The following is a 27974-nucleotide window of genomic DNA, read 5'->3' on the forward strand; positions in this document are numbered from 1 at the left end:
TCTTTTTAAGAGGGGATCAGAAGTACACCAAATGAAACACACCCAAGAAGAACATAAAATATATTTAGAGGACTACCGGCCAAAAAGAACAGGCAAGAAAAGGACTGCCTATTCAGATTACATGATACATGGTGGGACGATGAAAGATGATAGAAACAGAGAAAGGTCAGTTTACCTGTGGGCATTGTCATGGACAGAATTCTGCCAGTGAGAAGGCTCCAAGCAAAACTGCATGAATCAAAGGAGTCATCAGGAGATTGAGGGCAGACTGTGTAATCTTAAAGTAGCTGAAAAGGGAGTGTTGGTAACTGAAAAAAGACCCTATACTCTGTGAACTGGGTAGGACACATTCTCAGGGAGTTATTTCTGTATGTATGTATGTATGTATGTATGTATGTATGTATGTATGTATGTATGTATGTATGTATGTATGTATGTATGAATAAATGTATGTATGTATGTATGTACAGTATTTATTATATCCTGCACAATGTTTTCTTTTGGTTGACACCTAGTGGTCACAATGCAACAGCACAAGTATATTCAGTACAGTTGTTTGTACATATACATACACTGGTTATATCTTAGTGTACTGTAGATATATAGAATACACACACACACACAAATTAAAACTACAATTACTGTACTGTCAACTTAGACACACTTCATAGGGTCATTCAAATAGCCAGAAGTGAAATATACTGACCTGTGCTGCTTTGTGATTTAAAGTTGAAGAACTTAAAACACTAGGCCAGATTGCCAGATCATACACTCTGTTTGGCATGTCTTTGTGTTAATAGTCACTTTAATCTTTTTTGAGACAGTACAAACACAACTATTTCTTGTCCATTCCTCTGAATGTCCATCCATCCATTTTCCAACCCGCTGAATCCGAACACAGGGTCACAGGGGTCTGCTGGAGCCAATCCCAGCCAACACAGGGCACAAGGCAGGAACCAATCCTGGGCAGGGTGCCAACCCACCGCAGTCCTCTGAATGTCTGCAGCCTAATTCAGTTCATGCAAAGTGTTAATTCATACTGACTGAAAGTCAACAACATGGCAGGATGCAATCCTCTAACCACCCACTGTCCTTTTGGCAAGTTTTACCACAATGTGAAGGGTTTGAAAAGGGGATGTTAGGCAAAACAAAGAGCTGTGATATCCGCCATTAACCCTGTTTAATGATTGTATTGAAAAGATTGAAGATAAACTGCACAAGTGGATGCAAAACTGGCATAAGATTCAGATTCCTTTTTTTACTGTCATTGCACTTAGTACAACGAAATTGCAGTAGTCCTAAAGGTGCATTCGCATATAATGGGCATAATTAAATTATAATACAATACAATACAATATCTATATATTGCACTTAGATATAATGCACATATGAATTGAGTGCAATAATAGAAATAGATAAATAATACAAAGTGCAAACAATGTAATTATGTACTTGTAGTGAAAAAGTGACTGTTGTTTTATTGGTCATTGTCAATCATTATACTGTATGTGTTTAGCAGTATTCAGTTCTCGTATGGCTCTAGGGTGAAAACTGTTCTTAAATCTGTTTGTCTGCGATTGGGTGGACCTGAACTGCCAACCAGAGGGCAGCAACTCAAACAGGTGATGTCCAGGGTGGCAAGGGTCTTTCATGATGTTGGCTGCTCTGTTGAGGGAGTCATAGCTGAAGAGTTCCTCCAAAGAGGGCAATGTAGAGCCAATAATTTTCTGGCCAGAGTTTATGATCCTCTGAAGGGCTCTCCTGTCTGCCAATGAGGTGCTGGCATACCACAGAGAAATGCAGTATGACAGAACACTTTCAAAGGACCAGCAGTAAAAGGACGCCAGCAGCTTCTCCTTCAGGATGTTTTTTCTGAGGATCCTCAGAAAGTAGCGTCTCTGCTGTTCCTTCTTGACTGCTACTAAGGTGTTTATGGACCAGGAGAGATTTTCTGCAATGTGTAAACCCAGAAACTTGAAGGCAGGAACTTTTTCCTCACCATCTCCATTGATGTACGTATATTGGGTTGTGGTTTGTGTTGTGCCTCCGGAAGTCTATTATAAGTTCTTTTTGTTTTGGTAGAGTTCATGGCAAGGTTGTTCTCAGTGAACCACGCAGTCAGTCTTTGGACCTCATCTGAATAGCCTGTCTCATCCAAACAAAGAAAATTAAAGTGGCTGAGGGAATGTTCCAACTTCTTCAAATGATTGTCTAGAATGAACCCCACCTTCTGATGTCTTCTAGATTTTTCTACCGCCAACCCAGAAGGGTGAGGCTTCAATGCATTAAGTGGAAACTGGATCACATGTCTTCCAGTTGGTGAGCTTCAAAACTGCAGTTGGAAAAAGAAGGAATGAGTGACAGTGCCCCCTCTCTGCTCAGTGTGGTACTGTTTGCCTTACCTGAAGATGTCCCCCAGTGCACGCGTTTGACAGCAGTCTAACTTTAAGAACACAACAGCAGTATTCAGTTTTTCTCTTCACAGGAGTGATTCTGCATTGTTTAAATGTGTTAAGTTTAATCATTCTTTAACTAGTCCTTCATTTTCTGTCCCTGTTTGTCCAAGTGAGAGTTTTGATCATAAAAGGCTTTAACGACAGATTCCTCCATATGGATCTCACAGCTGTCCTATGATGTGAATGCTGGAAGTCAGCCGCGGTATTTGTTTAGCCATGTGACCTGTTCCTTTATTTAGCAAAGCAAATAGAAACAGAAAGCCAGATGAGAATTCTTCAGGGGCTAAATGCACAATACTTGGCTTTTGAAAAAAAATATGCAAAAGAAAACCACAAGAACTGGCTCGTATGTTAGTATAATCAGAATGGGATAGTTCAGAGAGAAGTTTTCACATATGACATTCTCCTTTTAAAGCTCCAATCTCTCCTGTAAAGCTAAATATCTAAACATTTGCTCACCATTTGTATTCATCAGAATATTTTGTGCACAAAAAGCCATTGTGGTCTTTACAAAAATACAACAGAACGAGGCAGGAGCACTCCTTAGCCATGCTGCCAGTCTACTCCTGGGCATACACTTTGCTTTGGCAGTCAGCACTCTGAGAGGACAGTTAGCCTCCAGAGAAGTTTAAGTCAACACCAGAACCACAAGTATGCTCCTGTCTGAATCAAAACCCCTTTCCAAATTGTTATTTTTAGGTCAGGACATGGGGAACATAGAAAAATTCCTGGCAGCACTGTGCACAATGCAGGAGTCCACTCCATACCGCCACTGGGTATAATCGCCTGGGGACAATCTAGAGTCACCAAATGAGTCATACTGTAGGGCGAAATAACATAGACATGGGGAGAATGTGCCAAACCCACATAGAAAGCACCACAGCTCAGAATCGGCTCATTGTCACTGCTTTCATTTTTTTATTCCAGGCCATTGCACAGAACGCCATTTGTGGCATGAGCAAATAACAACAAGTAGTGTGTTATGTCGGCATAGCCACACATGCTCTTTTTTCCAGGTTCTTTTGATACCAACACACTTCCTAGCAAACACATTAAGAGAAGATGTTGCAGAACATGGCTCTGTGAACCAAAGAACAAGAATGCACTGAGCTCATGAGAAAAGAACCCACAGAAAAAGTAACATAAATCAGGTAACATCTTTAACAGTGCAAGATATCCAAAAACTGAAAAAAACACATTTCAGCATAAATGTGGATGTTGCATTTGAATAATGAAGTCAAATATGATTGAGCTCCTTTTCAGCTTGTCTCCCATACGCACGCTTGCCAGCATCTACTGTACTAAAACTTTGGTTAACACAATGGTGCCTTAAAAGCACACAGGAGGCATCCTGTTGTAATGTGTGAGAACTGTTAGTATGTGATGAACTGTCCAGGGTCCTGAGATGGCCTGCTGAGAGGGTTCTATGTAAGGATAAACTTAATTCATTCAATAGCCATCCATTTTAGAAACAGCTTAATCTAATTCAGAGTCAAGTCAAGGGACGCCTATCCCACCAAGAAGACAGGAAGGATGGGTCGGTCCGTCTCTAGAGCATGTGTATGAACATGCTGAAACAAGGCCAATTTAGACTATTTAGAACTAACAAAGAGCCACAGTTGATTTTGAATTGTGAGAGGAAAACCAGAGTATCCAACACAGACACAGGGATAATGGGCAAAATCCACACTGAAAGTAACTGGATCAGGTCTCATACTGCAACTTGTGGAGCTATGAGGTGGCAGTGCTAATCACTAAGCTGCCGTGCCACACTTCAGTCAGCCATTCCTTATCCAAACTTGCCTGTTTCATTACAGGGGCCTCTGATGGCCTCTAATTTCACACAAGTCAGGAAACCAACGTGAAAAGAGTAACAGTCCATCACAGATAGCAGACACACACTAACTCGTAGTAGAGACGCTTATAGTCACCGAGCAGTATAACTTGCATATCTTTGAGATACAGAAGGAAAATCAAAGTGCTCATGGTGAAAAAAATTCATGTAGAAATAGGGAGAACATGTAACCCTCATAAAGACAGAATTCAAACTCAGAGCTCTGGAACTGGAAGACAGCCTAGCCTTGGACTGAATTAAATGAAATGTGGTATAGTGGCACAGTGATTAATGCTGCTACTGCTGCTGTCTCACAGTCCTTGACTTGGTTTCAGCCAATATGGAATTTGCATGTTTTACCCTAAGTTCATGTGGGTTTCCTCTGGTTCTCCACCTTTTCTTACACATTCTAAATAGGTGTAGGTTAAGTGGATTGATGACCCTAAATTGGCGCCCAAAATGTGTGTGTGCACCCTGATATCAATGGGTATCTCATCCAGGGTTAGTTCTCACCTTGCATCCAGTGCCGCCAGTATAGACTTCAGCCTGTCCAATGATGCATTGGTAAAATCTACTTAAGATAATGGATAGATGGATAAATGATCTAAATATATTCAGCACATTCATTCATTCCTGTTCCCGCACAGTTCAATCTTCAGTGTTAAAGGAGCCAGAGGCCATGCCAAGAGCCACAAATATGGGACACGAATCAATCACAGGGTGCAGTTTAAGGTCGCTGCGAACCTAATAACTTTGGCACCAAAACCATACTCCAACCAGAAAGCAGTTCTCTTGGAAATCAAACTATCCCAAGCACGATTTGATCCATCCATTCCTTAGAATGATTTTCTAGTACATCAGGGATCTTGAAGGGCCACAATAGCTGCAGGTTTTCATTCCAACCAGTTTCCCAATAAGAAGTCAATAATTGCTGATAACTAAACTGGGTATTTAATCATATAGCTTGTTAGTGCTTTCATTCTTCCAAGGCAAATATTTACTACATTTTAGATGTTCCTTTACTGAGAATGTTACCAATGTGTTTTGTGGATCTAAACACATGTGCACTTCACAATCCTCCTTTCTTTCCCACTTATTTATTTCTAAACATTTTATTAACACAAATACTTCATATTGCACATTCACCATTGCAAAAGGAACCAAGTTAGGTGGAGAGCTGATGGTTTATTTGTTATTTGCATTTTGTTATTATCCGCGGGTGGTTCAAAAAACAGGAAACAATTCATACCTAAATTCAGCTGCTTAAAAGTAAAATAGGCTATTAAGGGTTCAGAATCGTAACAAATGAGTTAACTAAAGTTAAACCCAAAAAACATATTGCTTTAGCAGCAAATAATTAAGAGACGGATTGAAGTGAAAACCTGCAGTCACTGCACCCCTCCAGGACCATGAGAGAGGATCACTGCAGTACAGGGTCACAGGGAGCTGAAGCCTGTTCCTGCAGCAATGGGTACAAGGCAGGAAGTAACCTTGGATGGGATGCCAGTCTATCACACATTCATATGCAGGGCAATTTTAGAGTCACCAGACAGTCTAACTAGTGTGTGTGTGTCTTTGGGATGAGGAGAAGCAAACTCATGTGGACACACAGAAATGGGGCTAGAAATATAAGAGAGGTCCTTAGAGATGTAAAGCAAGCACAGCAGCATTAACCACTGTGTCACCCTGCCGGATCCAAAACACAAGTCAACAATTTTAATGGCATGTTAATCACAGGAGCTCAACAGCGTCCTTCAAAAATCATAAAGGCACTTACCCATTGTTGTTGATAAGGCTAATTATACTCAACAAAAATAACACTTTTTCTCATCATTACACCAAAAACACTGTACAGCTTCATGACCCTATTGAATCATCCATCCACAGATCTCTACTGTATATTTCTGCTTGGTTCACTGTTCCTCACTTTTTTATCCATTGCAGCCTAAATCAGTGTCTGTTTCAAACTGCGCTTTTGACACCACACTAATGATTATTGGCAGCGGCACAAACACAATGATGTGACGCCTTCTCACTAAGCTACTGAAACGGGCTTTGATACATTTACAGACAGCACTTGTAACAATAGGCTTGGATTACCTTGTCAGCTAAGTGATGATGTTTCACTCTTTTGCCATATCCTTCAGATATTTTGCAAGGAAACAAGTGAGAGAATTTCTGTACTGGTTAAATCATGGAGTTGTTTGTTGATTCCCATATATGAATGTCATGTTTGAAATTATTGAGCAGCTTTGGTGTCCTCATGTCAGTCATGCCATCACACACTGTAATCGCATTCATTTCATTGTTCTCTAATTGTCTCATCTTTACATACCTGTCCCACCTTGGTTAACTTCTGCTCCTCCTCCTTGCTCTTCTTTTACAAATATTGTTTGTTCAACTCTCCCTAATATCTGTATCCTTTCTTCTCATTGATCCTTTGACAATTCATGTCCTCAAGTCCTGACTTTTCTCCTTTCTCACGACATACTTTCAAACTGTCCCTTCATAAATTGTCGACTCTTGCTCTTCTAAAATTTGCATGAATGGTTACTGGATTAAACTCAAACCTGTTCTCACTTCACTACTGTTCCATTTCCTCTGTCGTATACTCCTCAGTATTTTGTTCATTTAATACCTGTTTGCTCATCTTTTCTATTAACTTTCCGTCTGGATTTTCACCATACCATGGCATGGAATCATCTTTTGCTTGGATCATCAGTTACCTTAGGTACTTTTTCTCAAAATAGTATAGCTATAGTACAACTACATATAACTGTATGGTTTGGAGTTGCCTCTGTTTAGGCTAAGGCCAATCTGCAACACATCATCAAAGCCTGTGAAAGGATCATAGGCTGCAACTTACCTCACATTGAAGTCCTTATATGAGTTTGGGGTAAGGAAGCAGGCCACAAAGATCATTGCTGATCCAGGCCATCACCTATTCCAAAGACTTTCCTCCAGCAAACACTTTTCTGCAGTGAAAGCACGTCACCTAAATAGTTTTTTTTCCATGTGCAGCAATTCTAAGTAATCAGGTCTGAGCTTCTACTCAGTATCTACAGTATGTATACAGCGCATCACTTTTTCCACATTTTGTTATGTTACAGCCTTATTCCAAAATGGATTAAATTCTTTTTTTTCCTCAGAATTCTACACACAACACCCCATAATGACAACATGAAAAAGTTTGAAATTTTTGAAAATTTATTAAAAATAAAAAAAATTGAGAAAGCACATGTACATAAGTATTCACAGCCTTTGCCATGAAGCTCAAAATTGAGGTCATTTGAGTCCACCTGTGGTAAATTCAGTTGATTGGACATGATTTGGAAAGGCACACACCTGTCTATATAAGGTCCCACAGTTGACAGTTCATGTCAGAGCACAAACCAAGCATGACGTCAAAGGAATTGTCTGTAGACCTCCGAGACAGGATTGTCTCGAGGCACAAATCTGGGGAAGATTACAGAAAAATTTCTGCTGGTTTGAAGGTCCCAATGAGCACAGTGGCCTCCATTATCTGTAAGTGGAAGAAGTTCGAAACCACCAGGACTCTTCCTTGAGCTGACCGGCCATCTAAACTGAGTGATCGGGGGAGAAGGGCCTTAGTCAGGGAGGTGACCAAGAACCCGATGGTCACTCTGTCAAAGCTCCAGAGGTCCTCTGTAGAGAGAGGAGAACCTTCCAGAAGGACAACCATCTCTGCAGCAATCCACCAATCAGGCCTGTATGGTAGAGTGGCCAGACGGTAGCCACTCCTTAGTAAAAGGCACATGGCAGACCGCCTGGAGTAGGCACCTGACGGACTCTCAGACCATGAGAAAGAAAATTCTCTGGTCTGATGAGACAAAGATTGAACTCTTTGGTGTGAATGCCAGGCGTCACATTTGGAGGAAACCAGGCACCGCTCATCACCAGGCCAATACCATCCCTACAGTGAAGCATGGTGGATGTTTTTCAGTGGTAGGAACTGGGAGACTAGTCAGGATAAAGGGAAAGATGACTGCAGCAATGTACAGAGACATCCTGGATGAAAACCTGCTCCAGAATGCTCTTGACCTCAGACTGGGGCGACGGTTCATCTTTCAGCAGGACAACGACCCTAAGCACACAGCCAAGATATCAAAGGAGTGGCTTCAGGACAACTCTGTGAATGTCCTTGAGTGGCCCAGCCAGAGCCCAGACCTGAATCCGATTGAACATCTCTGGAGAGATCTTAAAATGGCTGTGCACCGACGCTTCCCATCCAACCTGATGGAGCTTGAGAGGTGCTGCAAAGAGGAATGGGCGAAACTGGCCAAGGATAGGTGTGCCAAGCTTGTGGCATCATATTCAAAAAGATTTGAGGCTGTAATTTCTGCCAAAGGTGCATCGACAAAGTATTGAGTAAAGGCTGTGAATACTTATGTACATGTGATTTTTTATTTTTAATAAATTTGCAAAAACCTCAAGTAAACTTTTTTCACATTGTCATTATGGGGTGTTGTGTGTAGAATTCTGAGGAAAAAAATGAATTGAATCCATTTTGGAATAAGGCTGTAACATAACAAAATGTGGAAAAAGTGATGTGCTGTGAATACTTTCCTGATGCACTGTACCTGCACACTAGACTGCCTGGACATTTTAACCCAACTATCTTTGGGTTTTTTTGTATTGTCCTTGTATGTTACATCATATTTTATCTTTTTATATTTACCTTTTGTATTCTGTGTTGTCCTTGTAGATAGATAGATAGATAGATAGATACTTTATTAATCCCAATGGGAAATTCACATAATTGTATGTTGCACCAATACTATCAAAACAAACTCCTAGCACACATTAGTGTACTTGGTCAATAAAGTGAATTCTGATTCTCTAAAAGTCTCTTGATTCTCCAAGAACATTGCGTTATACTCACTTGAACCAATTGTAAATGCAGGCATATTGAAGCCAGGCTTCTACTGCCTGAGGCTTCCTTGTGCATCAAGGTTTTGCACTTGATCCAGTATACTTCAGTATCCGTCAGGTTTTAAGTAGTTTTTCCTATCGATCAGCATGGCCTTAAGTTCCCCTCATAATCTTATGACCTTTCTCTCTCATTGGGCTCTCAAAACTAGAATGTCACTTGTTGATGTTACTCATGTGACCTTAGACAGCAGATTAGTATCATAATTGAGCCACAAACCATGGGATTTAACACTTTGTTTGTGAGTGGCTAACACAAATCCAATTCTTCTTTTTTTACCTTCTTTTGCTGCCTTCTGTCTTGCTCATCTGAGAGAGGCAGTGCCCTGGGGGACATTCCAGTGACGTTTATCCAACCTGGTATAAGACTGGCCACAAGTGTGTCTTTGAATCATTTCATCTGGTCAACCCTGACTCTCTGACCTCAGATGTGTGTCAGGCTTCGTGATGCTGTCTACCATCTAGGGAGGTTGATTCTACCGGATTACACAGTAACTTCAGTGCTAGTCTTCTTTGTCTTGGTAAAGGAGTTCTGCTTACCAACCACATCATTGAAATTCAATTTGTTCTCATGTAAAAGGAACAAACAGACAATGTCAAAATGTAAGCCTCAGCATGGCAGTTGGAAAAAGGACAAAGAAAAATAGATAAGTCAGTGAATCTGATTAGACTAATGCATTTTTTCTATGATCACAGTATGACTGATGTGATGCTAGTAGGGTCTCCTGGTTTATGGCGTCAGGTCTGGTAGAGAAAGAGTATGAGGAGAGGTTATTGTACTTCACCGGGACCTGCTGTAGACAGGAAAACTTAAATGAGTGCTAGGGTCACACTAAAAACAGTCCACAGTGTACCCTTAAATTAGGTCCTTGAAGATTTGCACTTGATCTGGTACTCAAATGTGGCACTTGGTGCCACTGCCCACCTGCCAAGTTATTTTGCCTGCCTAAGGTAAAGTCATCCCTGATGGAGGATCGCAGGAATCATTGGGTAGAGGGGTCCTTTCATTGGATTGGCTGGCCCAGCACTGACTCAGCTGTGGAATGGCCAATAGGGGGAGGCAGCTTGATGGCTGAGGTCTCCAGGACTCTGAACAAATCCAAATCGTTTTATGTGATATCATCTACTGTTGAATTCTGCTCTGTACTTTTAATATTTCAATTGCACTATTATGTATTGTATTGAGGATTACTTGTGTTCTGTTCTGTGTATTGGATTGTAATTACCCCTTTTTTTGATACCCACTGCATGCTCAACCTACCTGGAAAGGGGTCTCTCTTTGAACTGCCTTTCCCAAGTTTCTTCCATTTTTCCCTACAAGGGTTTTTTGGGGAGTTTTTCCTTGTCTTCTCACAGAGCAGGGCTGGGGGGCTGTCAAAAGGCAGGGCCTGTTAAAGCCCATTGTGGCACTTCCTGTATGATTTTGGGCTATACAAAAATAAATTGCATTGTATTGTATTTGACATCAATCAACATCATGTACTGTACTGTCAAGCCATCTAACCATCATGTGTAAATAGCACATGCAAGTAAGAATTTCACTGTACTCAGCACATGCCACAATAAAAACCCTATAAACCTATAAGACACCTTGCACTTGGCAATGGTCAGTCACCAGGTCCCCAATGTAGTCAAGACTTCTTTCATGTAAGACCTCCCCAGAGTCCAATGCTGCCTCTCCTTGTCAGACACTGAAGTTTAGACTGTGGTCTAGATTACTGGCTGTTTTTCTTCACAAAGTTCCAGCAGAAAGCAAACTGAGTCACTAAGTTCCTCACTCAGCCCAAACATGATGACCATAGAACAATTCAGGAGGCTCAATTACATTGACGCACCTACTACTATACCTGTTTACATCCCTGTGAGACTACTGAGACCTTCTGAAGCTTGCGTACTCACCATTCACAACTGTTGAGGGCATTTATTTCACTTAGTTTTCAGGATCCTTCACTATAAAGCTCTCTCTTAGCAAGGCTCTATCATTTGTAACCATTAAATCAAAGATGAAGACCCACATTTTTAATCTCTCATCTGCCTATTTTCTGAAGACATAGGAGATGAAACAGCGAGAGTGGAGCATCAGGTGTAAGACAGCAATAAAAAACATGGCCAGGGAACCATTCCATTTCAAAGTACATGGCTATGTTTGGTCAGTTTAAACACATTTATCAATGTAAACCAAACCTCTTTCGAATGTGGGAACAAAAGCAGAATTAAGAAAGAAAAACCAGGACAGACACACAAAAAACATTCCAACTTCATGCAGTGTGCAGCCTGAGATTTGATTCCAGCCTCTTGGAGCAATAAGGCACTAGTGCTAAACACTAAGTGCCACCACCTAATCACTTTTACCAAACTGAAACATTTGTGTGAAATTAACTCTCTAGGTTGAGCTCTATCATGCTTTAATGTACAACAGCTTCTCTGGATTTGGTTGATTCCTAAATTACTGTACTATGGCTCTATCTAATTGATTTCTTCTTGTACTTTACCTCAAATTTATTGCAGTTTCTTAATTTGATAATGTGTGAAATGCTGGATATATTAGAAGAAGGATGTTAAGGATGGAGCTGCCAGGTAAGAGGAAAAGAGGAAGGCCTAAGAAGAGGTTTATGGATGTGGTGAGAGAGGACATGCAGGTGGTGAGTGTAACAGAGCAAGATGCAGAGTACAGGAAGAGATGGAAAAAGATGATCCACTGTAGCATCCCCTAATGGGAGCAGTCGAAAGAAGAAGAAGATGTGATTATCTTTTTGTCTGTAAAGAATCTTATGATTGTACATGCTGTGGCTAGCACTATATGAAATAAGCATTCATCCAACAATTTCACATGGACTTAAAACTGAGCAATGTCCACCTGAACAGTCACCAACTGACATATACTTGCACAATGGAATCACCTGTTAACAGTCAGCTCACTTGCAACTTGGACTGCCTGGGCTTTCTCTCAGGTGTTTCTCTCTCATTTCCCATTCACGCTTTTGCTAACCCATTGCTCCTGCTCTTATTGCTGTAACTCATCATCTATGTTTTTTCTTTAAGTGTCACATCTCCTATTTGTCATTGCACGGCAGCTTTTTCAGGTTGTTCTTGGTGACAATTTTCCTAAGTCTCTGATCACTTAGTATTGTAATAGCACCAAAAGGTCATGTTGAAAACTGTCACTGATTTGAAGTAGCACGTGTCAGCCTTTAATAAGTGATATGTCAGGGATAATAACACATGCCAGAAACTGACAAAATTTTAAATACTTTCCTGCTAACATTTAAATAGATAATCTATTGGTGTGGGCAACTTCTCTGTCTTCCCACCAAAGATGTCCTTAAACTGAGAACACCTCTCACCTCCAGTTACAGCAGGTGCACACTATGGTATTTTCTCACATCTTAAGACACTGAGAGTTCAGATGCCCTCTCACACTTAATAACTCAGTTGTACTGATAGTCGACTGGAGGTAGACCTACGCTATCCTTTTTTACAGATTCACAAAGATTTGGAGGCCTTTTGAACAATCTTGTGAAAGAGACCATTAGGAGACACTCACAGTACCTACATAATTTGACACTATGAAGAATGGTGTGATATTTTGCACTACCAGAGTACAACCATCTTAGTCAGTCAAGCTAAAAGAGAACTACATGAAGAGAAATGCCTAAATACTCTTCTTTATAAAAGTATTCCAGGTTAGGATGTCAGTGTGTGACAAATCACAGGAAGTGGCAATTTAAGCACTACAAGCACAAAATGGCATGCATGCTTTGTGAGTGGGTAAGATTTAAAAGCAATATATCAGTTCTTTTATAGTTTGAACCATCATTACTTTTGCAATTAGCCATTTTCAGCAGGCTGAGCAAAACTGGAGGGAAGCACCCTGCAGCCTCAAAGCCCTCTACTCAAACTGAGTGTGTTGGAAAGCAGTTAAAATTTCAAACTGACCTCTTGTTGCTTCAGAGCATCAGACCTTGCAAGAAGACATAATTTGGATAGGTTTTTTGTGAATACAAATTGCAGGAATCATTAAGGGAAGAAACTGTCTTTGGGTTGTTACAATGAAGTCTAATTACAAATGGGCTTCAAAAAAGCATTTCTGATAGACTCTGTTGGCTGCAGATTCAGTGGTCCAACTGGAACTGGAGATTAGCTGGTCAGGTACGCAAATATTTTGGTTTGTTGATTGCTGTGTAGCATTTATACTTTTAACGCATATGTGTGTGAGTTCTCCTCTAGCACCTTAAAGACAAATGTGTTATAATGAGTTTGAGTTACTATGCATATGCTCAAGTAAGCTGGTATGTGTCAGGTCAACTTCAGTTTTGCCTGATGCTATGGTAAATGAGCCACATTCGAGATCACAAAATCTTTCATTTGTTCTGAGTTGCTTGTTTTTATTCCAGTTTTCATTGCTGTCATTCTTTTTATTTATTTGCATTAAGTACTCACTGATTTATTCACATACTATTAGAATAAATTAAAGAGAAAAAAACAACATCACCACCACACACAACTGTCATTTCTCTCCACTGAATCCCAGATTGATCAATGCCAATATTTAGCTTGCATGATTTTGTTGTGTTAGCTTAGGTTTTTCTGCCATATACCAATGATTTGCATGAAAGGGTAACTGCTGGCCCCATATACGTGTGTGTGTGTGTGTGCCCCATGGCAGACCATATCCAGGGATAGCTGCGGCCTTTTGTACTATATTTCCAGTACGGGCTTCAGATTCCCACCAGCCTGAGTCTGATTAAGTGTTCTGCAGGTGGATGAATATCATTCCATTGTGGTTTGCATTTTGTTACATAATGTACAAAGTTTACACCACCTCCTAGTAGTTTGGTCCACTATGACCTTGTACTCGTCAACCCAGCTGGTGAGCAGAGTAATTCAACGCAGGGCAGGATAACCTAAAGAAATTGTTCTATAGCAAGGAAGCTACAATGAGACTGTGTCACTCCTTAAATCTCTATTACTGTTATACAGAAATATAAAACCACTTGGGAAGATGTCTAATACCCAACAAACCTGAAGGTTATATTCTATCCACACAAAAATGTTACTGAAGGTCACTGTTCTAAGTACTTCCTAAGAGTCTCAGCCAATATGTGTTACAAGAAATCCATCCATCCCATTAATTTTCCAAATCCTCTTTTTCCAACACAGGGTTACTCACAGAGATCCAGACCTTATGCCAGCACTGTTAAAAAAAAAAACAGAAGACTGCCCTGGAAGGAGCATCATACTATGACTAAGCACTCAAACACAGTAGGCCAGTTTACAGGTTACAATTAACGTAACAAATATGTCTTAGAGGAATGAGGGAATACCAAGAGTAAACCCCTTTAGACCTTAGGAGAATGGGTATGTTCCAAACTGACAAAGAGTGGTCTGGGCTTTGCTCTTAAAACTGTGCACTATGGGACAGAAGAGGAAAGCACTGTGCGGCAGTGCCACTTAGATATTAGAAATGTTCAATTACATTTTCTGTAATAAAAAAAACAGTCCCAATCTAACTCTCTGTGTTTCTGGAGAAGTCATACCATTAAGTGTTGTGCAGCTCCCAGATGGTGTCCTTTAACTCAAGTTACACCAGTGAAGGGTTCTCTTCTCAATGGCGACAAACAGAATTATAGAAAGTGTCTCATAGTTTAAACCAACATCCTTGTTTTTTGTTTAGCTTCTTAAGGCAGACATGCAATGTGACGGTGTGGGTCAGCTCCATGCTCCCACTCTTGTCTGGGAACCTCTTGAACCCAACACTGTCGATAATGTAACCAGATGAGCTTGGCAGATGAGGACACCACACAAAGCAAGGGGAAGGTGAAACATTGCTCAGTGCTTTTATTAAAAATAGTTCAAAGACAAAAGTGGCTTAGTAGAGTGCTTGCAAATGTTCAATAAATAAATAAATAATCCAAAAATAAAAGATGCTAGTGGAGGTTAAAATATCATGCAATAAACCCATTAAAACAACAGTGCAGGAAGCTGTTCTTCAAAACATAAGCCCTGGAGCACTCCTTTAAGACGACGTCTCCTTAGCTTAACCCACACGGGTCCTTGCAGCCAAGGAGGCACCCATCCAGCAGTTCAACTCTCCTTCAGCGCTGCTCCTAGGCTGGGGCCCTTTGTACTCCTCTCTGGCTCCAGGCAGGTCACCCCATCAAGCCTTCAATTCCTGCTGCCAGGCTCGCATCCCTGTAGTCCATGGCACCACCAGCAGTATGCCTCTATCAGCCTCTCACTCCCCAACAGATGAGCTGCCCCTCTCTAGCAAGTCATTACAATCGAGCAGCTCCCAGGTCACTCAGCTGGAGTGGCTACGAACCCAAAACACCCCACAATAACCTCTAATTTAAAGTATAGCATAGCTGATGCTGAATACATTGCGTGTGTGTCCTCATTGGTATGGTATAATTGTAAACATTTTTGAGGAGACATGCAAGTAAGAATTTCACTGCAATACATGAAATATGTATATATGGCGATATGATATTGTGATTAGATTTTCACAGCAAGCATGAAAAAAAATGAGGGCACTACAGAAAAACCAGAAGTCCATCGATTACACAGAAAATCGGTGTGGTATGTCAGCACTGCTGCCTTACAGCTCTAAAGTAATGGGTTTAAATCCCAGACCGAGCATTGTCTATGCAGACATGACACACTGTCCTTGGGGTGGCATGGCTTTTCTCTGATAACTCCTGTCTTGCTCCCACTACTCATGTACTGTATGCTCTCCCAGTACCTTAGGTGTGTTAGGATATCTGGTAACTCCAAACTGACCTGCTATGTGTGAGTTGTAGTGGAGTATAGAAGATTGTCCTGTTATGGGCTTGTGCTTCACCTAGAGTTCGTCTTTTAGTTGCACCTGATGTTACAGCAAGCCTGAGATGAATTAGGTAGATGTGGTAATGGATGGAATGATAAATGGATGGATATTGTATGCAGATCATCACAGTGGACTAGACACAACATTGTAGGAGACTGGAATAAAATTGGGAAATGAGCATTCATATTGCAAAATCCTTCAAAGGTGAAAGGATATGTTGTGATTTCAAATGTCTTTACCAGTTTCACAGGTTAGGGAAAAATAAACACTTTTAGTGTTACATGGAAATATTAAACCTGAAAGAATGAAAACAAAATTATGTTTATTGGACTTGGTTTCATTCAGTGGATTAAAACAATACTTAACAGCTGGCATTTCAATCTAGTCCCATATTCCCAAAATATTACTTAGTAAATTTGGTGGTCTAACTTTTTACTTGTAATAAAACAGAACTTTGATTGCAGGAGGCTCCCTGGGAAATTATCAAATTTCTATGCTGTCATGAGTTCTGTGCTTATAAGCTGTACTGAGAAAGAATAAGGGCAGCCGACATTTATTTCCTCCTGAGACTTACCTTTTGTGAGAGGCTTGTTTTGAGCATGTCATCCCTTCATTACAGGGTCTTAGAGAGCTAGCAGCACAGGGTGCAAAACAGGAACCAACTCATAGAACTGGCTGCCAGCCCAGCTTTGAAAAAAAATGGTAAACGATCCAATATTCCCAAGTGTAGCATTCAGTGTCCTAGTAATAGGAAGGCATTTAAATGCTTGGGACACTCTGTGGCGTTAACACACATGCACCTTTATTTTATATATACATTATATATACATTATATATATATATATACAGTGGTGTGAAAAACTATTTGCCCCCTTCCTGATTTCTTATTCTTTTGCATGTTTGTCACACAAAATGTTTCTGATCATCAAACACATTTAACCATTAGTCAAATATAACACAAGTAAACACAAAATGCAGTTTTTAAATGATGGTGTTTATTATTTAGGGAGAAAAAAAATCCAAACCTACATGGCCCTGTGTGAAAAAGTAATTGCCCCCTTGTTAAAAAATAACCTAACTGTGGTGTATCACACCTGAGTTCAATTTCCGTAGCCACCCCCAGGCCTGATTACTGCCACACCTGTTTCAATCAAGAAATCACTTAAATAGGAGCTGCCTGACACAGAGAAGTAGACCAAAAGCACCTCAAAAGCTAGACATCATGCCAAGATCCAAAGAAATTCAGGAACAAATGAGAACAGAAGTAATTGAGATCTATCAGTCTGGTAAAGGTTATAAAGCCATTTCTAAAGCTTTGGGACTCCAGCGAACCACAGTGAGAGCCATTATCCACAAATGGCAAAAACATGGAACAGTGGTGAACCTTCCCAGGAGTGGCCGGCCGACCAAAATTACCCCAAGAGCGCAGAGACGACTCATCCGAGAGGTCACAAAAGACCCCAGGACAACGTCTAAAGAACTGCAGGCCTCACTTGCCTCAATTAAGGTCAGTGTTCACGACTCCACCATAAGAAAGAGACTGGGCAAAAATGGCCTGCATGGCAGATTTCCAAGACGCAAACCACTGTTAAGCAAAAAGAACATTAGGGCTCGTCTCAATTTTGCTAAGAAACATCTCAATGATTGCCAAGACTTTTGGGGAAATACCTTGTGGACTGATGAGTCAAAAGTTGAACTTTTTGGAAGGCAAATGTCCTGTTACATCTGGCGTAAAAGGAACACAGCATTTCAGAAAAAGAACATCATACCAACAGTAAAATATGGTGGTGGTAGTGTGATGGTCTAGGGTTGTTTTGCTGCTTCAGGACCTGGAAGGCTTGCTGTGATAGATGGAACCATGAATTCTACTGTCTACCAAAAAATCCTGAAGGAGAATGTCCGGCCATCTGTTCGTCAACTCAAGCTGAAGCGATCTTGGGTGCTGCAACAGGACAATGACCCAAAACACACCAGCAAATCCACCTCTGAATGGCTGAAGAAAAACAAAATGAAGACTTTGGAGTGGCCTAGTCAAAGTCCTGACCTGAATCCAATTGAGATGCTATGGCATGACCTTAAAAAGGCGGCTCATGCTAGAAAACCCTCAAATAAAGCTGAATTACAACAATTTTGCAAAGATGAGTGGGCCAAAATTCCTCCAGAGCGCTGTAAAAGACTCATTGCAAGTTATCGCAAACGCTTGATTGCAGTTATTGCTGCTAAGGGTGGCCCAACCAGTTATTAGGTTCAGGGGCAATTACTTTTTCACACAGGGCCATGTAGGTTTGGATTTTTTTTTCTCCCTAAATAATAAAAACCACCATTTACAAATTGCATTTTGTGTTTACTTGTGTTATATTTGACTAATGGTTAAATGTGTTTGATGATCAGAAACATTTTGTGTGACAAACATGCAAAAGAATAAGAAATCAGGAAGGGGGCAAATAGTTTTTCACACCACTGTATATATATCTATACTAATAAAAGGCAAAGCCCTCACTGACTCACTGACTGACTGACTGACTGACTGACTGACTGACTGACTGACTGACTGACTGACTGACTGACTGACTCATCACTAATTCTCCAACTTCCCGTGTAGGTGGAAGGCTGAAATTTGGCAGGCTCATTCCTTACAGCTTACTTACAAAAGTTAGGCAGGTTTCATTTCGAAATTCAAAGCGTAACGGTCATAACTGGAACCTCTTTTTTGTCCATATACTGTAATGGACTGCAGCTCGCTGGCTGTGGGAGGCGGAGTTGCATATCGCGTCATCACGCCTCCCACGTAATCACGTGAACTGACTGTGAACGCAGTACGTACACAATTGAGAAGGCAGCGAAACAATAAGAAGCGAAGCACGGTGTAAACCGTAAGTTTAAATTAAGTTTATAGAAACGCTCCCGCTGCCGTTTGCAATACCATATTCGCGAGATACAAGTTTAATGAGAACACATGAGGTATAAACGAGATTTGGATCACTTTGTAACGGAGTTAAAATTGCTGTAGCGAGAAACTTTGAAGTGCTGGGTCTTAGCTAACATTAAATAAAGCCGTGGACATCGCAAAATCACACAAGAGAGCGGCTCACGTGAACTGACTGAACGCAGCAGGAGTGATCACTTCGCTACTGCGGAAACAAAGCACGGTGTAAACTGTAAGTTTAAATTAAGTTTATAGAAACGCTCCCGCTGCCGTTTGCAATACCATATTCGCGAGATACAAGTTTAATGAGAAGACACGACGTATAAACGAGACTTTGGATGACTTTGTAACGGAGTTAAAATTGCTGTAGCGAGAAACTTTTAAGTGCCGGGTCTTAGCTAACATTAAATAAAGCCGTGGACATTGCAACATCATACAAGAGAGCGGCTCACGTGAACTGACTGAACGCAGCACGTCGGAAACAAAGCACCGTGTAAACCTAAAGTTTAAATTAAGTTCATAGACCTACAAAAGGTTGCCATTGATTTGAGGCAAGATTGTTTTTCTCCTGTACAACTATACGTTGCATTCTCAAGAGTGTGCTTGAACTGACAATGTGGTATACAAAGAGAACTATAACAATCGTAATATGTATATATATATATATATCTATACTAATAAAAGGCAAAGCCCTCACTGACTCACTCACTCACTGACTGACTGACTGACTCACTGACTCACTGACTGACTGACTGACTGACTGACTCACTCACTCACTCATCACTAATTGTCCAACTTCCCGTGTAGGTGGAAGGCTGAAATTTGGCAGGCTCATTCCTTACAGCTTACTTACAAAAGTTAGGCAGGTTTCATTTCGAAATTCTACGCGTAATGGTCATAACTGGAACCTGTTTTTTGTCCATATACTCTAATGGAGGAGGCGGAGTCACGTATCGCGTCATCACGCCTCCTACGTAATCACGTGAACTGAAAACAAGGAAGAGATTTACAGCACAAGCCAAACGTGGGAACGAAGGTAAATGACGTTAATTGTTGAGTGTCTTTTAATACTATGTAAGCATACATATTAACACATGTGCAATTAAACGTGTGCATTTACGGGGTGATTTCTCAGGCTTAAAAGCTCGCCTTTTATTAAAAAGGTAAATGCAAACTGTTTTCATTCTGAAGGGCACAAACCACATTAGATTTCAGCCATTAAACACACAAAAATGTCGGTACACCAGATAAATAAGCGCAACATATTATCAGTTGTATTGTATGCTTACAATACATATAGATAGATAGATAGATAGATAGATAGATAGATAGATAGATAGATAGATAGATAGATAGATAGATAGATAGATAGATAGATAGATAGATAGATAGATAGATAGATAGATAGATAGATAGATAGATACTTTATTAATCCCAGGGGGAAATTCACATACTCCAGCAGCAAAAAATATTAAATTAAAGAGTAATAAAAAATGCTATTAATCGTTAACTAATAGTATGGGATGGTGTTTTTCGACTCGCGCCTTGATTTAAACAATTGCATGTCTTGGTGGGTTTGTGTAGCTTATTGTCAATATCTTTACACCTCTTTTTAAGACTTATTGACTGAAACGGGCTTTCACGAAAAAAGTTAGGGCTTTGCTACAGGATACACCCTCCACAAGTTAAGGAAGTAAAAATAAAGGTATATATTTCTGTTTTATTTAAACCTTTTAAGTTCGTATGCATAGCCCCATTTGGCTGTTTTATTTTTTTTTTTTTCTTTCTTCAGTAATATTTAATCTCCTTAAAGAAAAACAACATATGCATTTTACTTTTTTTGTATCTCTTTAGTAATATTTTAGTGTAAAAGGATAACCAGTATTAACAAATGTGCAATTAAACGTGTGCATTTACGGGGTGATTTCTCAGGCTTAAAAGCTCGCCTTTTATTAAAAAGGTAAATGCAAACTGTTTTCATTCTGAAGGGCACAAACCACGTTAGATTTCAGCCGTTAAACACACAAAAATGTCGGTACACCAGATAAATAAGCACAACATATTATCAGTTGTATTGTATGCTTACAATACATATAGAAATGTGTTAATCGTTAACTAATAGTATGGGATGGTGTTTTTCAACTCGCGCCTTGATTTAAACGATTCCATGTCTTGGTAGGTTTGCGTAGCTTATTGTCAATATCTTTACACCTGTTTTTAAGACTTATTGACTGAAATGGGCTTTCACGAAAAAAGTTAGGGCTTTGCTACAGGATACACCCTCCACAAGTTAAGGAAGTAAAAATAAAGGTATATATTTCTGTTTTATTTAAACCTTTTAAGTTCGTATGCATAGCCCCATTTGGCTGTTTTATTTTTTTTTTTTTTCTTTCTTCAGTAATATTTAATCTCCTTAAAGAAAAACAACATATGCATTTTACTTTTTTTGTATCTCTTTAGTAATATTTTAGTGTAAAAGGATAACCAGTATTTAAACCTTTTATGTTACTTTATAAAGTTATTTTACACAATGTTGAAAAATTAATAAGAAAGCTACATATTTTGGCAGCTGTTGCTTTAATTTTCAATTAAATGAAAAAAGCTCTCCAAGAGAAAACCTCAATGAAGAAGAAACAGTTTGCACTATCTAAAAAGGAGAAACCCTCATTTATAAAGGTTTGCTACAGATGACTTAACTGAAAATAAATGAATAGTTCCTATGTGTATAATACATATTTATCTATTTGACTTATGCCTTTATTCCAGCAACTTGCAACATCTGAGGTACAATTTGTTACATTACTTTTGTTTTTTGCAGCACAGGCAGGTGAAGTGACTTCCTCAGGGTCACACAGTGGTGTCAGTACCAGGATTTGAACTGACAAGCTCCGGGTTTGCTGAAATATTACTGAAGAAAGAAAAAAAAATGAAAACGGGCAAATGGGGCTATGCATACAAATGTCCATCCATCCATTATCCAACCCGCTATATCCTAAATACAGGAGCCAATCCCTGCCAACACAGGGCACAAGGCAGGAAACAAACCCCGGGCAAGGTGCCAGCCCACCGCAGGGCGCACACACCCAAACACACCCACACACCACAGACAATTTAGAATCGCCAATGCACCTAACCTACATGTCTTTGGACTGTGGGAGGAAACCGGAGTACCTGGAGGAAACCCAGACAGACACGGGGAGAACATTCAAACTCCACGCAGGGCAGCGAACCTGGGTCTCCTAACTGGCACCTTTCACTGCGCCACCATACCGCCCGCATACAAACTAAAAAGGTTTAAATAAAACAGAAATATATACCTTTATTTTTACTTCCTTAACTTGTGGAGGGTGTATCCTGTAGCAAAGCCCTAACTTTTTTCGTGAAAGCCCCTTTCAGTCAATAAGCCTTAAAAACAGGTGTAAAGCTAAACTTGCAGCACCGCTATTTAATTACACTTGCCTAACGCCTCTCCTAAGGGGAGATACTGTGGGATCTGGGCATCCGTCAAAGCACCAATCACAGGCCCGATTAGAAAGCGGGAAGCTGTGATTTGTCGTCTCCCTCCTATGTAACAATCACAGCCCGTGTTACAATGCACTATGTATGTATGTGTATATTTATATATGTATATGTGTGTGTGTATGTATGTGTGTATATGTATGTGTATATATATGTTGATATGTGTGTGTATATATATATATATATATATATATATATATATATATATATATATATATATGGATGTACGAATGGAAGAGAAGGTCTGTGATACGGTTTGCATATTTGCAGTTGGGGATCCACAAAGGGAGAAAAAACGAATCACGTATCATAAAATAGTTTTATTCCTGAGCTTTCAACCCCTATCAGGGGTCTTCATCAGAGGATAATGCTTAGACTTACAAGAATCAAAGGCAATATATAGCAACACATTCAGGGGGGTGGGTGGAGGTGACTAAGTCCGTATGATCAAAAGGGGGGGGGGGGGGTTTATCGTTAAATTAAAGTGCATATGTCCTTCTTAAGTTGGCATATGCTGGGTTTATGTCCAAGTGTCTGTTGATGGCATTTTCATCTGATAGCCAAGACTCGGCCAACTCTCTGGCGCTTTTTGTACTGGCCTTAAATTTTACTTTCACGTTGTCCCAGTTGAATGTGTGTCCTGTCGATTTAGTATGTGCATATATCAAGGATAGTGCGTCCTTTCTTCTGACAGCGTTGCGATGTTCCTGTACACGTGTTGAAATTCTTTTTGACGTTTGTCCTATGTATACAGCTGAGCAAGAATTGCATGGAATACTATAAACTGCGTTTCGTGTTTCGGCTGTCGATTTCTTGTTTTTAGCATTAAACAGGACCATGCGCAGATTGTTGGTGGGTTTATGTGCTATTTTGATGCCCCACTTGGTCAGGGTGCGTGCCGTGCCTTCTGACACATTATGGTGGTATGGGAGTGAATGCCAGGTGGGGTGGGTGTTCTGATGTACGTCGCTTGTATGCTGATTCCTTTGGCGCCTGCTGTGTAGACTCCGATTAATGAATGATTTTGAGTATCCGTTCGAGGTGAAAAGTTGAAACAGATAGCGTCTCTCATTAATTTTTGTTTCCTTGGTATTACAATGCGTGTGGACTCGTTTAAATAGGGTTTTCACGCAGCTCCGTTTATGAGATACCGGGTGATTGCTGGCGAAGTGTAGAATCTTGTCTGCGTGGCATTGTTTGCGGTAAACACTTGTGGTGAGGGTGGCGTCACTATTTCTTTTGATGTAAATGTCCAGGAAATTGATGTGTCGATTATTTTCTTTTTCCATTGTGAACTGGATTGCAGGGAATATTGTGTTAATATGATTGAAGAATTCATTCAGCTGGCTCTTTCTTAAAATGACGAATGTGTCGTCTACGTAGCGTATCCAAATTTTGGGTGTAATCTGGGATAAAGCTATGTTTTCAAATCGTTGCATTACCAGTTCAGCTAGGAGTCCCGATAACGGTGATCCCATCGGCATGCCTTCTTTCTGTGTGTAATACTTGCCGTTGAAATGAAAGTGCGTTTTTTGGCAAAGTGATATTAGGTGCATTAAGTCTTTGATGGACAGTTTGGTTCTTGTCTCTATGGTGGGGTCACTATCCAGTTTCATTAATAAAGTTTCTGTGGCCAGTTGGGTCAGGATCATGGTGTATAGCGATATAACATCAAACGAGACCATGATCTCGTCCTCGGCGATGGATACGTCATTCAAGCGCTGTAATGCCGACTCCGCGCTGTTGACAGAATAATCCGAGTCGTCCGTTAAATGTTTAAGTAGTTGGAAAAGTCTTTTTGACAAGTTGTATGATGGTCCGCCTATTAGGCTAACCACTGGTCTGTATTTTAGTGGTGTTTTGTGTATTTTTGGGAGTCCATAAAATTCCGGGCAGTTAGCATCAAAGAATTTCAACACGTGTACAGGCACATCGCAACGCTGTCAGAAGAAAGGACGCACTATCCTTGATATATGCACATACTAAATCGACAGGACACACATTCAACTGGGACAACGTGAAAGTAAAATTTAAGGCCAGTACAAAAAGCGCCAGAGAGTTGGCCGAGTCTTGGCTATCAGATGAAAATGCCATCAACAGACACTTGGACATAAACCCAGCATATGCCAACTTAAGAAGGACATATGCACTTTAATTTAACGATAACCCCCCCCCCCCCCCCCCCCCCCCTTTTGATCATACGGACTTAGTCACCTCCACCCACCCCCCCCCCCCCCCTGAATGTGTTGCTATAAATTGCCTTTGATTCTTGTAAGTCTAAGCATTATCCTCTGATGAAGACCCCTGATAGGGGTTGAAAGCTCAGGAATAAAACTATTTTATGATACGTGATTCGTTTTTTCTCCCTTTGTGGATCCCCAACTGCAAATATATGGATGTGTATATGTATATATATATATATATATATTATATATATATATGTATATGTAGATATGTGTATATGTAGATATGTGTATATGTAGATATGTATATATATGTATATATGTATATGTATATATATGTTTACATAACCTCTTTAACACACTACTTCTCCGCTGCGAAGCGCGGGTATTTTGCTAGTATACACATATATATATTGTGGTAAAAGGCGCTATATTGCGCCTGACAAGACACAGACTCACACTGAGGCACATGTAAAAGCACAAAGACATTTATTTTTCTTCACCTGTGGGGCACATCTTCCCCGTGAACCCCAAGGCAATACACAGTCCCAAAAGCACTTAATTTAACACACACTCTTCTGGCACCACCATTCCTCCTGTCTAGCTTTGTCCTCCACCTCCTGACTCTGGTCCCAAGAGTGGTGGCTGCTGGCCCCTTTTATAATTCCCCCGGAAGTGCTCCAGGTGCTTGATTGGCTTGTTCCGGCTGCACTTCCGGGTGTGGTGCATACGTGGCCCACAGGAGCGCAGGAGTCCTAGCTACAGCACCTCCTGGCGGTGCCTGTGGGACCCAAAAGGGCTGCATCCAACTCCAACTCTCATGAAGCCCTGCGGGCGCCCAAGGCACCTCTCCAACCCAGGGGGGCAGCCATCTAGTGTCCAGGGGGAGGTATTGCACCATCCAGGGCTGCTCCCCCTGAAGATGCAGGGAGAAAATGAATCACGTATCATGAAGTAGTTTTTATTCCTGAGCTTTCAGCCCCTACCAGGGACCTTCATCAAAGGATAATGCTTAGACTTACAAGAAACAAAGGCAATACATAGCAAAAATGACATGATGTTTGGCAGCGAGGTGGGGGGGCTAAGTCAATGTGATCAGGAGGAGGGGTATTGGTTGTAAAGTGTTATTTATTATGAACATGTTCTTCTTAAGTTTGCATATGCTGGATTTATGTCCAAATGTCTGTTGTTGGCGTTCTCATTTGATAGCCAAGATTCGGCCAGCTCTCTGGCACTTCTGCGCACGGTCCTCTTTAATGCTAAAAACAAGAGATTGACAGCAGAAATACGAAACGCAGTTTATAGTATTCCATGCAGTTCTTGCCCAGCGGTATACTTAGGACAAACATCAAAAAGAATCGCAACACATATACATGAACATCGCAACGCTGTCAGAAGAAAGGACTCACGATCACTGATCGATACGCATACAAAATCAACAGGACATACATTTAGCTGGGACAATGTACAAGTTAGATTTAAGGCCAGTACCAAAAGTGCCAGAGAGCTGGCCGAATCTTGGCTATCAAATGAGAACGCCATCAACAGACATTTGGACATATATCCAGCATATGCAAACTTAAGAAGAACATGTTCATAATAAATAAAACTTTACAACCAATACCCCCCCCCCTCCTGATCACACTGACTTAGCCCCCACCCCGTAATTTTTGCTATATATTGCCTTTGATTCTTGAAAGTCTAAGTATTATCCTCTACTGAAGACCCCTGGTAGGGGCTGAAAGCACAGGAATAAAAACTACACCATGATACGTGGTTCATTTTCTTCCTTTGTGGATCTCCAGCTGCAAATATGCAAACCCTATCACAGACCTTCTCTTCCATTCATATATATATATACATATATGAAAAATATATTCAATCTCTTTTCACTGTTCCATTATTTCACGGAGTAATCATTTCCGTTTGTTTGTACTAATGCGATCTTTACTATCATTTTCTTGAGGCTTTAGAATTTTAGTACTTTCATTCTCTCTAATCTGCTCTGCATGTGCATCACGCCAACATATTGGAACCTTTTTACAACGTTCTACTTTATCATCTACTGTTTGTGTTTTATTTCCAGCCCCGGGCGTGGTTAAATCACTTGGCACAAAGTCTCGTCTCACAGGATTTGAAACTATCTCTCTGAAAAAATCTCATCTCGTTCCAGGATTGTTTTATATAATATATATATATATATATATATATATATATATATATATATATATATATATATATACATACAGTGGGTACGGAAAGTATTCAGACCCCCTTCAATTTTTCACTCTTTGTCATATTGCAGCCATTTGCTAAAATCATTTAAATTAATTTTTTCCCTCATTAATGTACACACAGCACCCCATATTGACAGACAAAAAAAAGAATTTTTGAAATTGTTGCAGATTTATTAAAAAGGAAAACCGAAATACAGTAATCCCTCCTCCATCGCGGGGGTTGCGTTCCAGAGCCACCCGCGAAATAAGAAAATCCGCGAAGTAGAAACCATATGTTTATATGGGTATTTTTATATTGTCATGCTTGGGTCACAGATTTGCGCAGAAACACAGGAGGTTGTAGAGAGACAGGAACGTTATTCAAACACTGCAAACAAACATTTGTCTCTTTTTCAAAAGTTTAAACTGTGCTCCATGACAAGACAGAGATGACAGTTCTGTCTCACAATTAAAAGAATGCAAACATATCTTCCTCTTCAAAGGAGTCCGCGTCAGGAGCACTGAATGTCAGAAAGTGAGAGAAAACCAAACAAATCAATAGGGCTGTTTGGCTTTTAAGTATGCGAAGCACTGCCGGTACAAAGCTGTTGAAGGCGGCAGCTCACACCCCCTCCGTCAGGAGCAGGGAGAGAGAGAGAGAGAGAGACAGAGGAAAACAAACAGTGAAAAATCAATACGTGCCCTTTGAGCTTTTAAGTATGCAAAGCACCGTGCAGCATGTCGTTTCAGGAAGCAGCTGCACAAAAGATAGCAACGTGAAGATAATCTTTCAGCATTTTTAGACGAGTGTCCATATCGTCTAGGTGTGCGAACAGCCCCCCTGCTCACACCCCCTACATCAGGATCAGAGAAAGTCAGCACGAGAGAGAGAGAGAGAGAGAGAGAGAGAGAGAGAGAGAGAGAGAAACAAAAGTAAGTTGGGTAGCTTCTCAGCCATCTGCCAATAATAATAATAATAATTTTTTGCATTTATATAGCGCTTTTCTCACTACTCAAAGCGCTTAGCAATTGCAGGTTAAGGGCCTTGCTTAAGGGCCCAACAG

At 40.5% G+C, this 27974-nt stretch overlaps 1 protein-coding gene across 1 annotated transcript in view; it reads right to left on the reverse strand.

Annotated features, from left to right (window-relative positions):
• The window catches only part of arhgap31 (Rho GTPase activating protein 31), a 1181844-nt gene that overhangs the window by 668921 nt on the left and 484949 nt on the right, over nucleotides 1-27974 (reverse strand). The gene's annotated exons all lie outside the window — the stretch shown is intronic.

Source organism: Erpetoichthys calabaricus, chromosome 4 (assembly GCF_900747795.2).
Source record: "Erpetoichthys calabaricus chromosome 4, fErpCal1.3, whole genome shotgun sequence".
Taxonomy (NCBI): domain Eukaryota; kingdom Metazoa; phylum Chordata; class Cladistia; order Polypteriformes; family Polypteridae; genus Erpetoichthys; species Erpetoichthys calabaricus.